The following is a 16822-nucleotide window of genomic DNA, read 5'->3' on the forward strand; positions in this document are numbered from 1 at the left end:
CTATCCTCATTTAAATGACAATTTTTTCAATGGCTTGACATCTCACATATAAATTTGAGTCATTCTTTCCATCCCATTGCCTATTATGATAGTGAATATTATTGTTATACTAAAAATGTTGAGCAAATTTTATTAAAATAAAAAAAAGACTAAATAAAAAATTTAAAGTGAAAGAGAGTTGATTGCAGACAAGTTTTATCTTCAATACTTCACGGATCATAAGAAAATACAATTGAGAACTAAAGAGATTACAAAAAATTTGCGTCAATGGTTGAGAAGGACTAAAAAATGAAACAATCTATCCACCTGTTTGCAAAGTAATTGCATTTGTGTTTACTCTTTCAGTTACTACTATAATTATGAAGAAAATTGTTAAAATTACGTGTTGTAACAAAATGGGTGATGATTTTTTAACTAATTGTATTACTTTGTTCAAATAAAAACTTATTTTATTTTTTACGTATTAATTTAGTATTACGTATTAATTTATTTTTCATTCTTTAATTGAAATATAATTGTTTATATCAATTGATATAAAATTTAAATAAAAAAAAAATTATTTTTGCCCCCCCGAAAAAAAATTCCTAGTTTCGTCCCTGGCAGCTGCTGCTTTCAAATGTTTGTTATGTACCCTAACTGTCATTAGGAATGAACAAGAAGTTTCAAAAAGACCCAAACATAAACTTAATGGAAAAAAATTAGTCAAATCAAGGATAACTTCGGAGAGAACAATTACTATATACAAAGATATCAACAAAAAGAAAGCGACAATGATTTTATTTAGTGCAAAAAGAATTTAAATTTATTACCGACAAGGCAATCCCGGATACGTAGTACTCGCTCCACTTAAAATTGTAGAGCTGTAAAAATTAAAACAAATTAGGAGTTAAAAAAATAAATGAAATAAACCCGACAAAATCATTTGTGTAAATACAAGTACACTCTGAAAATCAGAATTCTAAGTGTTGAGAATGCTCCAACAATATCGTAATTTCTATTGAACTCCACCAACAAATCAATGAACATAATGTTAATCAATGAGCATAAGTCATAGGGAAACACATAGTGGTTATATATATAAAGAGAGAAACACACGTTAATGTTAATCTTAGAAATGGAGACAAAATTCATAATCATGAAAATTTATAAGGCTAAGGCTGAGACTGAGAGAGACTTTATTTGGTTCCATACCATCTAAAGTATTAAGCACCAGGTCCATTACTCTCATCCTGGCTCTTATTAGTTCCTCAGATGTTCAAAATCCAACCAAGCCACCTTAGCATACAGCAATAGAAGGGTAAGATGAAATGTGGGACTAAATGTACAAACCTCGAACTCTTTTTTCTATTCTTTGGTTCATGGAAGGCTTCCACCATGAGTTTTGGCCCCATTCATCTGCCACCTTCAAAAGAATGACAACAGATGCAAGTTGTTTAGGTAAACTGAATAAAAAAAATATCATTCATCAAAGATGAAAGTTTCAATAAAAATAATATTCCTATGTTTATGGATACGAATGTGAGCTGCCTCATAATTTTTGAAATTTCTTAGCTCATTAACAAGTATAACTGCCATTAGAGAACAAGGAAACAAAGACATGAAAATTACTAGACATATTAACAAAGCCTAGCAAAAAAATTCTAACCTGTAGAATTGAACACTTTGTCATTACAACATGTTCAGCAGCCATGGCAGCCAACCTATTCCAACTCTTAGTGTACTTTCTGGTCCATGGATGGTTTTAAACAACAAAGTGGGACAAAGATTAGCTATAAGGCCCATTACTTATAAAAATTAAAGAGCTACATTTTGAATATTGCTTCTAATGAGATGCGAATATCAACAAAAACCTTCTCTTGTAATGCTTGTGCAAAGGCTTCAGAGGCATCATCACTAGCAATAGCCAGCCACAAAGCTTTACCATGATTTTCTCAAACCAACTAATCAACCAATAAACACGAAAAGAATCGAAAAAAGAACAAAAAATTAGAAAACAAAACAAGCTATTTATGGATCAAAGAACCAAAACAGAGGTAAAAAATAAACAAAAACAGAGCCAAGGGCAGATCTGCATTGCGATGCTGAATACATATACAGGACAGAGAAGTTGACACCCTAAAGTGTAACTTACGGCTAGAGAAGTAGCTCGAATAAATCTCCCTATAAGATTCCACTTATCTAGAAATGCCTGTTCAAGTTCCTCTAGATGATGCTTCCTTAAACTCTGAACACAAGCAGAACAATAATAATTGCATTCAAGATCAAAAGTGCATGCAAAATGATGGTGCAATCTAGTTAACAAGCCTTTTCAACAAGATTGTAAGAACCAAAGTGTCAGGTCAGGTAAATGAAATCAAAGTTCACTCGAATTCAAAATATGAGAGATTCTAAATGTCATAGTTGTACCTACTAACTATGACATTGAAGTTAAACCTGTAACATGTTGTAAGATGCAGGCAATCGGCTCATCAGTCACGGATCAGGAAACTTCAATACATAGCCGATTTGGAAAGGACTATACAAGTTTTACAGGCAGGGAAGCATAAACATCTGTACTTTGTATTTACTATTGTTTCCATGTAAAATGATTGACACTTCGCGGTATGTGCATGATACCAGTTTTGACACATTCTTGCCTATTTCTTGCCTTACAGGCTGAACAATCTGAAGTTTCAGCCGCGCTTGAATTTCATGATCAGAAAAATCTTATATTAGGAATGGAGAACAGAGCCCTAAGGCAGTGATTAGATCCCAGCAGCATATGATAAAACACTGTAAATATTCTTTCCTAATGAGATGATTTTATCTAGTAGTAGTAACTTCATTACTAAATCATTCTATTTATTGAACACTGATGTCTAACACAAAACAGAAGCTAAATTTGCCTCACTTCAATCGAATATAAATTATGAAATATGTTGCATCAATGATATTACTCCCCTTGGTTTTCTTTGGATCAAATTTGTAACTTTGTAGATGTTTTTAAATGTCGATGTTTTGTGCAATAAACTAAGACGAACTCTCTTAAATTTTCCAATTTGTTTATCAAACAAATCAGCATCAGAATTCCAAGCATCGGCTACCTTAATACAGTAACAAGAAGAAAATAGAGGACAGGAAACATGATATTGAAGACTAGTATGTGATTTGCCCAATAATTGAATCATTCAAACACCTTTTTCTGATGCAGAAGCAAGATGAAAAGGTCCAATAGCAGGAAGATAACATTCCATATGCTATATATTGGTTTTTGGCAATGCAGCCATTCAGCACATCCCTAGTGAATTCATCCGGATTCTTCCCCTCATCAATTAAACTAAGAAATACCAAAAAAACTAAAAATTATCAGAATCTCAGCCAAAACAGTTTAGATCTCTTCATACCAATTAAATCCTAATCAAACCAACCCAGATCAGGAATAAAACTAAAAACTGTTGGAAAATCTTCACTGTATTTAAAAGGATTTAATTCTGTTGTGTACAAAACAACAACAAGAATAAAAGAAATAGAGTAAAGGAGAGAATATGTTTGATTACAAAAATCAAACTCGAAATAAAAATAAATAAATTAAAAAACAAAACAGATTTTATTTTGTTACAAAAACAAAATTAAAATCCGAATAAATAAACAAATAAAAACAACACTGAAAGTAATTAAATAACTTACTTGATTTAATTTCTTCGAATTATTTTTCTGATCAAGTCCAGTGTTTAACACTGTGTCCTTAAGACAGATTCGTCCTCTCCACGGTGCTTTCAGAATTCGGACGTCTATCTCCCAGGATGAAATGATCTACCACAAACAATAGCAGCACTACTAACTGTTTGCCTTACGAACACACTAAGTGTTTACACTTTTTCTTTCGGAAATAAAATGCAGCAAGATGAAGAATAGAAAACAGAAGTGAAATACGAAATTTCTGAATGCAAAACATCAAATGAGGGTGGTCCTATTTATAGATGTGAAGGTGGCTCTTGGATTTGAAATAAACAGGTATGTAGCTCTTAGTTTTGAATTGAACAGGTATCATACTGTTGGGTTTTGAATTCAAACAGATTTGAATTAATTCAAACAGATAGTAAAACGGGAAGGGCCCTGTTTGGGTGTGCATTAATTCCAAAACAGTTTATTTCTGTTTGAAACCGGGAAGGGCCCTGTTTGGATGAACAAAAAATCCAAACTAATTTAATTTGAATTCTGGATTTTATTTTAATAAAAAATAAAATTAAATTCAAATGTTTTTGGCCCAAAAAGATTAGAAGCCCAACCCAACCACACACCCGCGCCCAAGCCCAGGCCCAGCCCAGCCCGCCCGCCCGCCCGGACGGACGGCGGCGGCGGCGCGCGCGCGTGGTGATTTTTGGGTCCAATGGGTCTAGCCCATTTTGCCCATAACCTCTCCCTCTAAAACACTTGGGTACCCCTTGGGGCACACCCCAAGTATCTCACCCTAAGCCTTATAAACCCTTTCAAAACCTCCCACCAAATCAATGTGGGACAAGCCAATTTACAACCTTAAGGAATTTCCACCAAAACTCCATTTCTATGGAGCACACTTTGGCTTCAATTTTCCATTCACTCGGTAATGGTTTTGAGCAACCAAATATACCACGTGAATCACAACGCGGCATAGAACGCGTTACCACTTTGACCCGAGTAAATCGACACTCGGGGCCCACCTAAAAAATAGACCGAACTTAGGAAAAAATTCTGGTTTTATCCAGAATTTTATAACCATTCCAACAATCCCCCACATGAATGGAATTTGATGACAACGGAAATGCAACAAAATGCAGACTTTAACGAAAGAGTATAAGTCGAAAATATCTTGCATCAGGATAGGTAGTTTTCGGCTTTGAACCTTCCCTAGTGATAACCTATCGGACTTACTGGCTAACCAATGGACGCGATGCCTTGAATTGTTCAGCCGTTTGTGTAAGCCAAGACAATAGATTTCACACAAAATATCTTCTAACACATCGTGGTTCTCACTGTTGTGTTCATTTTGGCCTTGAACGCGCCTGGTTTTCATAAGTGTTTCTAGAGAATTTAGCCTTTGCATTCTCATAGAACCGGCCCCAGTTCAACACTCATATAGGTGATTCTTATTGTGAGTATCTCCTTATACTCGTCTTGATTTTATGTCTTAATCAAGATATAAGTAATCATTAAAAGCAAAGCTTATCCTTATACCTCTGCATACAACATATGTTGCAGATATCACTCTCACCATAGGAATGGGTAGGAATTTTAATCCCTTGGTGATTTCTGGCGAGCCATACATAACTTAGTTGTCCCTTTGAACTTAGTTCTTGGGATCTCCAGTCATATAAGTAGGGTTACCATTATGACGACTCTTATGTAATAGGCTTTAATCCCATCCCATTCGATGAACTATACACTAGCTCTTTTGTCAAACCTTTTGTTAACGAATCCGCAATATTCTCTTTAGATTTTATATAATCTATTGAGATTATTCCGTTTGACAACAATTGCCTTACGGTATTATGTCGACGACGAATATGTCGTGACTTACCATTATACATATGATTTTGTGCCCTGCCTATTGCAGATTGACTATCACAATGAATGCAAATAGCTGGCACAGGTTTTGGCCACATTGGAATGTCTTCTAAGAAGTGACGAAGCCATTCTGCTTCTTCACCTGCTTTGTCTAAAGCAATGAACTCGGATTCCATTGTGGATCGTGCGATGCACGTTTGTTTCGTGGACTTCCAAGAAACAGCAGCGCCTCCTAGAGTAAAGACATATCCACTAGTGGATTTTGAATCTTTAGTATCCGATATCCAATTGGCATCACAATAACCTTCGAGTACTGCTGGATATCGAGTAAAGTTCAAACCATGATCACGAGTAAATCTTAGATATCTAAGAACTCGAATGATCGCTTTCCAATGGTCTTCTCCAGGGTTACTAGTGTACCTACTCAATTTACTTATAGCATAAGCTATATCAGGACGAGTACAATTCATTAGGTACATTAGGCTTCCAATGATTTGGGAGTATTTTAACTGAGACACTGCATCACCTTTATTTTTCGATAAATAAAGACTGATGTCTACAGGTGTTCTAGCTAAATTCAAATCATCCTTGATAAATTTATCAAGAATTTTCTCAATATAATGAGATTGAGATAATGCATATCCGTCAGATGTTTTAGTAATTTTCATTCCTAATATAACATCTGCGACCCCCATATCTTTCATATCAAATCTTTTGTTAAGCATCTGCTTAGTTGATTTGATCATGTTTTGACTGCTTCCAATGATAAGCATGTCATCCACATAAAAACAAACTATGACATATCCTTGGTCAGTGTTCTTAACATAGACGCATTTGTCACATTCGTTTATCTTAAACCCATTAGTAAGCATTGCATGATCAAATTTTTCATGCCATTGCTTAGGTGCTTGTTTTAATCCATAAAGGGATTTTACAAGTCGACAAACTTTCTTTTCTTGCCCTGATACTACAAACCCTTCGGGTTGTTCCATATAGATCTCTTCATTTAGATCACCGTTTAAGAAAGCTGTCTTAACATCCATTTGATATATTTCTAAATTAAACAACGCTGCTATAGCAATAAGCATGCGAATGGATGTTATTCTTGTCACAGGGGAATATGTGTCAAAATAGTCCAGACCTTCCTTTTGTCTGTAACCTTTAACAACAAGTCTTGCTTTATACTTGTCAATTGAACCATCTGCTTTCATTTTTCTCTTGAATATCCATTTATATCCAAGAGGTTTAGAACCTGGTGGAAGATCCACCAATTCCCAAGTATGATTTTGCATAATGGATTCAATTTCATTATTAGCAGCCTCTTTCTACAAAGGTGCTTCAGGACCTGTCATTGCTGCCTTAAAGCTTTGAGGTTCATTTTCTAACAAGTATGTCAGAAAATCTGGACCAAAGGATTTTGATGTTCTCGCTCTTTTACTTCGTCTTGGTTCATCATTAGTTAAATCCAGTTGGTCGAGACTATTACTAGTCTCTTGTGTTTGATTGTCATTAGTCTCTTGACTTTGTGTACAATCATAAGTTCTTTTCTGTGAACTTAATTCCTGTCCTTTCTTGTAAGGAAAGACATGTTCAAAAAACACAGCATTCCTTGACTCTATAATAGTGTTCACATTTATATCAGGTATATCTGATTTATAAGTCAGAAACCGATATGCACTACTATTCTGAGCATAACCAATAAACACACAATCTACTGTTTTTGGTCCTATCTTAGTCTTTTTAGGAACAGGTACTTCAACTTTTGCCAAACACCCCCACACTTTTAAGTATTTGTAGGAAGGTGGTCGACCTTTCCACAATTCATAAGGAATGCTTTTGGTTTTCTTGTGGGGTATTCTATTAAGAACATAATTAGCAGACAATATTACTTCCCCCCACAAGTTCTGTGGTAAGCCTGAACTTAGTAACATGGCATTCATCATTTCTTTTAGGGTTCTATTCTTCCTTTCAGCAATTCCATTTTGCTGTGGAGAATAAGGGGCTGTAGTTTGGTGAATAATGCCATGTTGTGCACAAAATTCATTTAATGGTGCATCATATTCACCACCCCTATCACTTCTAACCATTTTAATGGTTTTACCAAGTTGATTTTCAACTTCTGTTTTGTAGAGTTTAAACATTTCTAAGGCTTCATCTTTACTTCTAAGTAAATAAACATAACAATATCTTGTGCAATCATCGATAAATGTTATGAAATACTTTTTGCCACCTCTAGTTTGAATAAACTTTAAATCACATACATCAGTGTGAATTAATTCTAGAGGTTCGGTTTTTCTTTCAACCGATTTAAATGGAGCCTTAGTTAGTTTCGCTTCTACACAAATTTCACATTTATGATTAGGATTAATTTCAAACTTTGGTATATAATCTAAACCAATTAATCTACGCAAAGCATCAAAATTCACATGTCCTAATCTACCATGCCATAAATTTGACTCAAGAATATAAACAAAAGATGTGTTATTCTTATTCATAGCAACTTTCGGTACAACTGTCATTACATTTAACTTAAAAAGACCATCACTCATGTATCCCTTACCAACATACATACCACTCTTTGTTAATACAAACTTATCAGACTCAAATACAAGCCTAAAACCATTTTTACTTAACAAAGACCCAGAAACTAAATTCTTCCGGATGTCAGGTACATGTAGTACGTTGTTGAGGGTCAGTTCTTTCCCTGATGTCATCTTCAAGATTACTTTCCCTTGTCCAGCCACAGCAGAAGTAGAAGAATTTCCCATGAAAAGTTGTTCACCATTTGCAGCCTCATTGTAGGTAGTGAACATCTTCTTGTCCGCACATATGTGACGAGTTGCTCCAGTGTCAACCCACCACTCTTTGGGATTTCCAACCAAGTTAGCCTCAGACACCACAGCAGAAAGGTTGATGTCATTCACTCCGTCAGAGATGTAATCCAATTCTGTTACATTGGCCTGATTGGTGGTCTTCTTACTTGTACTTCCATGATTCTTTTTAGGGCGGCGGCAGTCAGAAGCTCGATGTCCAGTTTTGCCACAGTTATAGCATTTTCCTTTGAACTTCTTGCTACTATCGCCTTGTTTAGGACCATCTCCAGTAAACTTCCTCTTTTTGTTATGTGGTTTATGAACTTGTTCAACCACATTTGCCTTGGACTCAATGGGATTTTTCCCATTCCTCTTTTCAGCCTTTCGGTTATCTTCTTCAATTCTTAATCTTACAATCAATTCATCCATAGTCATCTCTTTGCGTTTATGTTTTAAATAATTTTTGAAATCTTTCCAAGCCGGTGGTAACTTTTCCACTAAAGCTGCGACTTGGAATGACTCGCTAAGAGACATACCTTCTGAATGAATATCATGCAAAATTATTTGAAAACTTTGAACTTGAGATATTACCGTTTGGGAGTCTACCATAACAAAGTCCAAAAATTTACCGACGACAAATTTCTTCGTGCCGGCATCTTCTGTCTTGTATTTCTTCTCCAAAGAATCCCACAATTCTTTTGCTGTTTTCAGAGGACTGTATACATTATACAGCATATTGTCAAGGCCATTTAGGATGTAGTTTCTGCACAGGAAATCTGAATGTTTCCAAGCATCTACAGCGGCAACAACTTGCCGATCACTTTCACCCTCTTTAAATGCTGGAGCCTCTTCATGGAGAAACCGGGCCAAATTAAGAGTTGTAAGATAGAACAGCATCTTCTGCTGCCATCTCTTAAACTCGGTACCATTAAATTTTTCCGGTTTTTCTCCATGATTGATTGGTACATGAACATGGTTCTGGATAGGGACCGATGTAGGTGTAACAATAGGAGTACCACTGCCAGATGCAGTTTCAGTTGTAGTAGCCATAATCTCTGATTACAAAAATCAGAAAATATTAAAACACAAATTAATTTTCTAGTTACTAAAACCAGAAAATAATTATAACAACAAAATAATTTTATTTTCCTTGTTACTAAAACTTGAAAAATAAAATATCACAAGAATTTTCTGTAATACCAAATAATATTCTGAATTGTTAATGACACCAGTATCGTACTACTAGTAGTTGTCAAAGAAAAGAGACAGTATATTACTACTATCTGTCAAATAGCATAAATCACTATTTGTTTTTCCAACCAGAATATTAATTTGAAAACACAGAAAATTAAATACAATGAAGATACCCAAAAAGGAATCTGTCTTAAGATTGTTGGAAAATCTTCACTGTATTTAAAAGGATTTAATTCTGTTGTGTACAAAACAACAACAAGAATAAAAGAAATAGAGTAAAGGAGAGAATATGTTTGATTACAAAAATCAAACTCGAAATAAAAATAAATAAATTAAAAAACAAAACAGATTTTATTTTGTTACAAAAACAAAATTAAAATCTGAATAAATAAACAAATAAAAACAACACTGAAAGTAATTAAATAACTTACTTGATTTAATTTCTTCGAATTATTTTTCTGATCAAGTCTAGTGTTTAACACTGTGTCCTTAAGACAGATTCGTCCTCTCCACGGTGCTTTCAGAATTCGGACGTCTATCTCCCAGGATGAAATGATCTACCACAAACAATAGCAGCACTACTAACTGTTTGCCTTACGAACACACTAAGTGTTTACACTTTTTCTTTCGGAAATAAAATGCAGCAAGATGAAGAATAGAAAACAGAAGTGAAATACGAAATTTCTGAATGCAAAACATCAAATGAGGGTGGTCCTATTTATTGGATTTGAAATAAACAGGCATGTAGCTCTTGGTTTTGAATTGAACAGGTATCATACCTGTTGGGTTTTGAATTCAAACAGATAGTAAAACAGGAAGGGCCCTGTTTGGGTGTGCATTAATTCCAAAACAGTTTATTTCTGTTTGAAACCGGGAAGGGCCCTGTTTGGATGAACAAAAAATCCAAACTAATTTAATTTGAATTCTGGATTTTATTTTAATAATCAAATGTTTTTGGCCCAAAAAGATTAGAAGCCCAATCCAACCACACACTCGCGCCCAAGCCCAGCCCGCCCGACCGGACGGACGGCGGCGGCGGCGCGCGCGCGTGTGGTGATTTTTGGGTCCAATGGGTCTAGCCCATTTTGCCCATAACCTCTCCCTCTAAAACACTTGGGTACCCCTTGGGGCACACCCCAAGTATCTCACCCTAAGCCTTATAAACCCTTTCAAAACCTCCCACCAAATCAATGTGGGACAAGCCAATTTACAACCTTAAGGAATTTCCACCAAAACTCCATTTCCATGGAGCACACTTTGGCTTCAATTTCCCATTCACTCGGTAATGGTTTTGAGCAACCAAATATACCACGTGAATCACAACGCGGCATAGAACGCGTTACCACTTTGACCCGAGTAAATCGACACTCGGGGCCCACCTAAAAAATAGACCGAACTTAGGAAAAAATTCTGGTTTTATCCAGAATTTTATAACCATTCCAACAAAAACTACCTTTCTTGGCCAGCAGCAGTGTCCCAAATCTGAGCTTTGATGACTTTGCCATCAACATTCAATCTTTTGCTAGCGAACTCAACATCGATTGTAGACTTGGATTTGAGACTGAACTCATTCGCCGCCATTGCCGCCGCCCATCACTCTTCACCGGTCGAAGAATGGAGACAGTGCCGGCCGATCGAAGGATATGCAGAAGACTAAGGTTAGGGTTTGGGGGGAGAGAGAGAGATAGAGGGGTTTGGAATCTCAAAAGGTGAAAATGATTTGTTCGTTTGTGGGGGAGTCCGGATTCTCGGTCGCTCTTCTCGGCGGCCGTCCCAGCAGCCCCCCAAAACGACGTCGTTTTGGGGGTTTTTTTGATTTTTTTTTTCTTTCTTCTTCCTCGTTCGAACGAACCAGAGGGGAGGGGAGGGGAAGAAGAGAGAAAGGGGGAGGGGAGGGGAGGGGAGCCGCCGGTGGGCCGGACTGGAGGGGGCCATAATCACCGGGGGAGGAGGAGGAGGAGGCGGAGGCGGGCCGGAGGCGAGGCGAGGCGACGATCGAACGACCTGCGAAGGCGAGTCTTCGGCGAATCCGGACCCCCTCCCCTCCCCTTCCTCTCTCTCTTCTTCCCCTCTCCTCCCCTCCCCTCTGCTCTGGCTCTGCGAAGAAGGAAGAAGAAAGAAAAAAAAAAAAATCAAAAAACCCTCAAAACGACGTCGTTTTGGGGGGCTGCTGGGAACGGCCGTCGAGAAGGGCGGCCGAGGATCCGGATTCTTTGTGGGGGTGGGTCGCTGCTGCACGCCAGAGGGGGAAAACAATAAAAATGGTTAAATGCTATAATGACATGTTAATTAAAAGGTGTAATTAAAATATATATATATATATATATAATTATATTTAATTAAAAAGTGATATAAAAAATAAATATTATCATATTTAATTAAATTAAGTGTGATTAAAATATCAATTTAATTATTTTTATTACACTTTTAATAAAAGTGAGATATTTTCATTTGTCAAAATATGATCTTTAACTATTTTTATAATAGTGTTAATCAAACTCCATTTATTACTCAATTAAACTTGACTTACTACTCAATAAGATATTACTTAATTAAACCTGATTTACTACTTAATTAAATTTCATTTACTACTAATTAGATTTTACTTACTATTTTATCAGATTTATCATTGTCCAAAAAAAAGTTAAAAAATACGCATTAAACTCCTACTTAATACTTAATGAGCTTTCACTTATTACTTCACTAAATTTCACCTACTAGGAGTGTTCAAGCAACCGATTCATCCGATGAAACCGATTCACCCGACTCGATAAAATCACATAACGGACGGTTTAGTCAAAATAAACGATCCTGCGATTGGAAATTTCAAAAAATTTCAAAATATCAATCGAGCCACGATTTCCTAAAGCCAAAAAATCATACAACCCAAACCGATTGACCTAATTAAATATAATGCATCCTATACGTGTCACAGTTTTATTTGCTAGGCAGATTACATCTTTATCTTTTATTAATTTTGTATTTATATATTCTCAAAACTCTACACTATGTCCAATACATTGAAATTTTTAGAACAGAAAAGCTTAGGACCCCACCAGGGGAGACCCCAGCACCTCCAGTGGATGCTGATTGGTCAATTTTATTTTTTTTTCTTCTCTAATCACCAACTCCACGTGTGTGTGGGGGTGGTGGGAGTGGAGGAGTAGGGGTCTCAATCAACATCATATTTAGAAAAGTGGACTGGTAGCCTAGGTGTTTATCCCAAAGCCTAGTGTCGTAATTATTTTTTTTTTTTAAATTTCATTCTGAGACTCTTTATTCAACTCATTCATATCCTTCTCTTCACAGTTTGTTTCATAGTCTCTCTCTCTCTCTCACAGTTTGATATCTTTTTTTTTTCCCCCTTTCAGACTCTCTAATCTTATAAATTTTTAATCCTCAACACCTTTACTCTCGAAACCCCTCATCTCCCTCTCACACTCACCCTTTCATACAAACCAAAAAGTTCTTATAACGGTGATTTTAAAAGCAGAGGACATTGAAGAAGCTTATAATGGTGATTTTGAAAGCAGAGGACATTGAAGAAGCAACTTTGGTCAAAAATCAATAATCTAAACCTATAAATGAATATATATATATATATATATATATGCACTCGTGCAAGGCTGCTACAAATCTCTTTAATTTTTATTTTTTTTTCCTTTTCTTTCTTCACTCTCTTTCAAATCTGAATATCTATGCATATGTATGTATAGATTAGAGTTTGAAAGAGAAAAGGGTAAGGTCACCAGATTTGTCCAACTCGTTTGCCCAACAGAAATCCAACCGCCAAAATTGGTTTATAGTACGGTCGAAAGCAGATGAAGAAATCTCTAACCCGATAGAGTTAGTTCGAATGACGGGTCCATGACAAACCCGAGCCGACTCGACCCGTGAACACCCCTACCACTTACTACTCAATTTTAATTTCACTTACTACTCAATGAGTTTCTACTTACTACTTCACTATACTCCACTTATTATTCAATGAACTTCTACTTAATACTTCAATAGACTTCACTATCTACTCAATTTTGGTTTCACTTACTACTCAAGGAGTTTTTACTTACTACTTTACTAGACTCCGCTTGCTACTAAATTTTGGTTTTACTTACTACTTAATGAGCTTTCTTGTTATTTTACTATACTCTACATAATACTCAATGAGTTTTCACTTACTATTTCATTACACTTAACTTATTACTCAATTTCAATTTCATTTACTACTTAATAAGTTTTCACTTACTAATTCAGTAGACTCCACTATCTACTCAATTTTGATTTCACTTACTACTCAATGAGTTTCCACTTACTATTTCTTTACAGTTCACTTACTACTCAATTTTAGTTTTATTTACTATTCAATAAACTTCCACTTACTATTTCACTGTGCTCTACTTATTATTGAATGAGCTTTCACTAACTACTTCACTAGACTCCACGTACTACTCAATGAGTTTCCACTTACTATTTCATTATACTTCATTTACTACGCAAATTTAGTTTCACTTACTACTCAATGAGCTTCCATTTACTACTCAATTTTGGTTTCACTTATTACTTCATTACACTAAACTTACTACTCAATTTTGATCGTAACAATGCCATCATAGCAATTATAAAAGATCCACTCTTGGTTTCTAATCTAGAAATTTCAAGCTTCTCTGATGATGGTGATGATGATTTCATAAACTATTTACCAAATAGTTTATGGGTTCATGGAAAGCCATTATATATGTTGTTATGAATATCGTGAGTAAAATCATAATGAAACGTATTGTATTAGTAAAATCATATTATAGAAACTTTCTCCATTTTCATTGTGACGCCCCAAAAATAGGGAACATTAGATAATATATTAACCATTAAATACAGGCTTTATCTAAGGTTACAAGAGTAGGAAACGTCACTAATGAGTTCTTTGGCTAATAACCAAGCAAGATCTCAAGAAGGGTCGGAGGAGTCAAAATAGCATCCCTTCTAAGTCCAACCACCTTAGATAACAAAGCTACATTTTTGACAGATCTTGACAAGGTATTAACACAAGGCCTACATGAGTTGACGGAGTATAAGGATAGGTTACAAATGTTATATATATACAAATTACAAAATCATGTCTTAAATATAACATGGGATCTATCACTTACAATCTCAAAACACGTTTAACATAACTAGTTCCTAACTCTCATAGGATAGCCATACGTCTTCAAATACTTCAGTTTTGCCTTCGATCACTCTAATAGTCTTCAATACCTGGCATAAACGCTGTGAGCTTTGAATGCCCAGTAAACGCACACATACCCCGTCGTTTTTTTCCAATCCAATACACCATCACATTTATAACAAGCAAGTAATGAAGCATGATATTCAAGTCAATAACAAGGATTACAAGGTTAGATGTTAGTATTCTAGAAATTTTTCAAAGAGATTTCATCATCCCAACCATAAGAATTGAACACTGGGCTATTAGGAACTCTCCCTTTTGCTGCTTTGTTACAGAACTAACTTCGGATGCCTACCAACGGTTATATACCGCGTAGCGCCAACCGTAGGGCCTCAAAAGGGATGGCGAAAAAAAAAAAAGGTTTTATCACCCAGAATCCATCCTTATCCTTCCAAAAAAAATTTATCCTCCTGAATGTCCCATCCGAACCTAACCTTATCTCACCAATCAAACCATCTTAAGGAGTCTGAATACGTCTGTTCCATTCTAGGATTTACGCAACAACCGCTTGCGCAAGACTTAATCTTCAATTAGGGACTACATCCCATCAATCCATACATAACACATTATCATCTCTTCAATATTCAAGTGATCGAAAACCCAATACCACCCCAATTAAGTTTCCCGTTGAGTTAAATGTTTTAAATTAAAGTTAGAACAACTTAACAAGGTAGTAATATCCACATAAGCATGAGCATCATTAAAATGAAGAAGATAAGGAACATAACCATAACACATGTAATATCATAGCAAGACATGATTATAAACTAATAAGTATATTCATGAACACAAGAACATAAAACACCCATGTAAAACTAAATTTCCAGATTCAGGACCATTTAAAGATTAAAATTAAAAGGGCTATTTCAGATTTTTCCCAAACTCGACCTTCTTATGGTTCGTAGAGAATTTAATCTAGTTTTCAAAACGTGTTTCAGAAATGTGATAGCTTTCCTAGATTTTTAGTTATTTAGGAAACACTCTAGCACCATCCAGATTCGTCGACCGTTATGAAAATCGAAGTTTCTCACAAATCGCTCACTCATTTTCAATGAAACCAATTTTCGTTGAAAGCTGACTCCTTAAGGAAGATTTTGAAATAAAATGGAGGTCTAGAATATTTTTCTAGAATTTCCAAAAGTTGGATGTAAAACAGATTTTTCTGGCACAGTTCTTGAAGAAAGAAAGTTGGTGAGAAAATAGGTCAACTAGGGGAATTTTCCAATTCTCTTGTGATGAAAACTTGATAAATAATATGTATTAAACTCAGAAATTTAAAGTGAATGTGTACCTTTGGAAATTTTGATAGTTTGATATGGAAAAAGATATTCTTATACCGATTAAGAGAAATACAAGAATGGTAGAATCAATACTCAACTTCTTTCATTTTTAATAAAAGAATACTATCAAAACACATCTGAAAATACCATTTAAAACTCCTAATAACATGTATTTGAAAAGGGAAAATGAAAGAGAGAGTTGTGTTGTGGCTTACTTGATTGCCTAGTGAAGTGTTTGCACAATTTTCTCCTCTTTTCCTCTCCTCTACTACCAAAGTTCACTCTCTTCCTCTTCTTTCTTTCTCTCAATTGAATGTGTAGGTGTGCTAGTGCATGAGATGTGTAACATGTGGAAGGTGGTGGTGTTTTTATAATAGAAGTGGGGTAAAAGGTCCAAAACACTACTAAAAAAAATACTTTTTGCGACTGTTACAAGCTGTCGCAAATAATAAAAAAACAGTTGCAAAAGACCTTTTGCGACGGCCTATGCGACGGCAAATGGGGGTCGCGAATGTGGGGGTGGCAAATACTTTTTGCGACCGCAAAACAGCAGTCGCAAACTATTTGCGACTGCTTAATCTACTTATGGCGACCAATGTTTTGCTATCGCAAAAAAATTTAAAAAATGCCTACAATGTATTAGCGACCATCTTGTTACTGTCGCAAAAAATTATATAAAAAAAAACTACAATGTTTTAACAATCTATATTCTCATATATATATATATATATATATATATTCAAATATTATATACAATAAATGTAAAGTGATATTTGCAAAAATTCTAT

The 16822-nt window shown here is 35.4% G+C and overlaps 1 long non-coding RNA gene across 1 annotated transcript; it reads right to left on the reverse strand.

Moving 5' to 3' along the window:
- Window positions 1-660: 660 nt before the first annotated feature.
- Window positions 661-11267, reverse strand: LOC145797201 (uncharacterized). Its single transcript, XR_014338424.1, has 7 exons — window positions 10984-11267; window positions 3176-3316; window positions 2132-2224; window positions 1851-1940; window positions 1646-1724; window positions 1330-1402; window positions 661-860 (listed from the first exon to the last, which is right to left on the reverse strand). It is a non-coding gene; the product is annotated as an uncharacterized LOC145797201 (long non-coding RNA).
- Between the last annotated feature and the right edge of the window lie 5555 nt (window positions 11268-16822).

Source organism: Camellia sinensis, chromosome 8 (genome assembly GCF_055761805.1).
Source record: "Camellia sinensis isolate YWXY chromosome 8, ASM5576180v1, whole genome shotgun sequence".
Taxonomy (NCBI): Eukaryota; Viridiplantae; Streptophyta; class Magnoliopsida; order Ericales; family Theaceae; genus Camellia; species Camellia sinensis.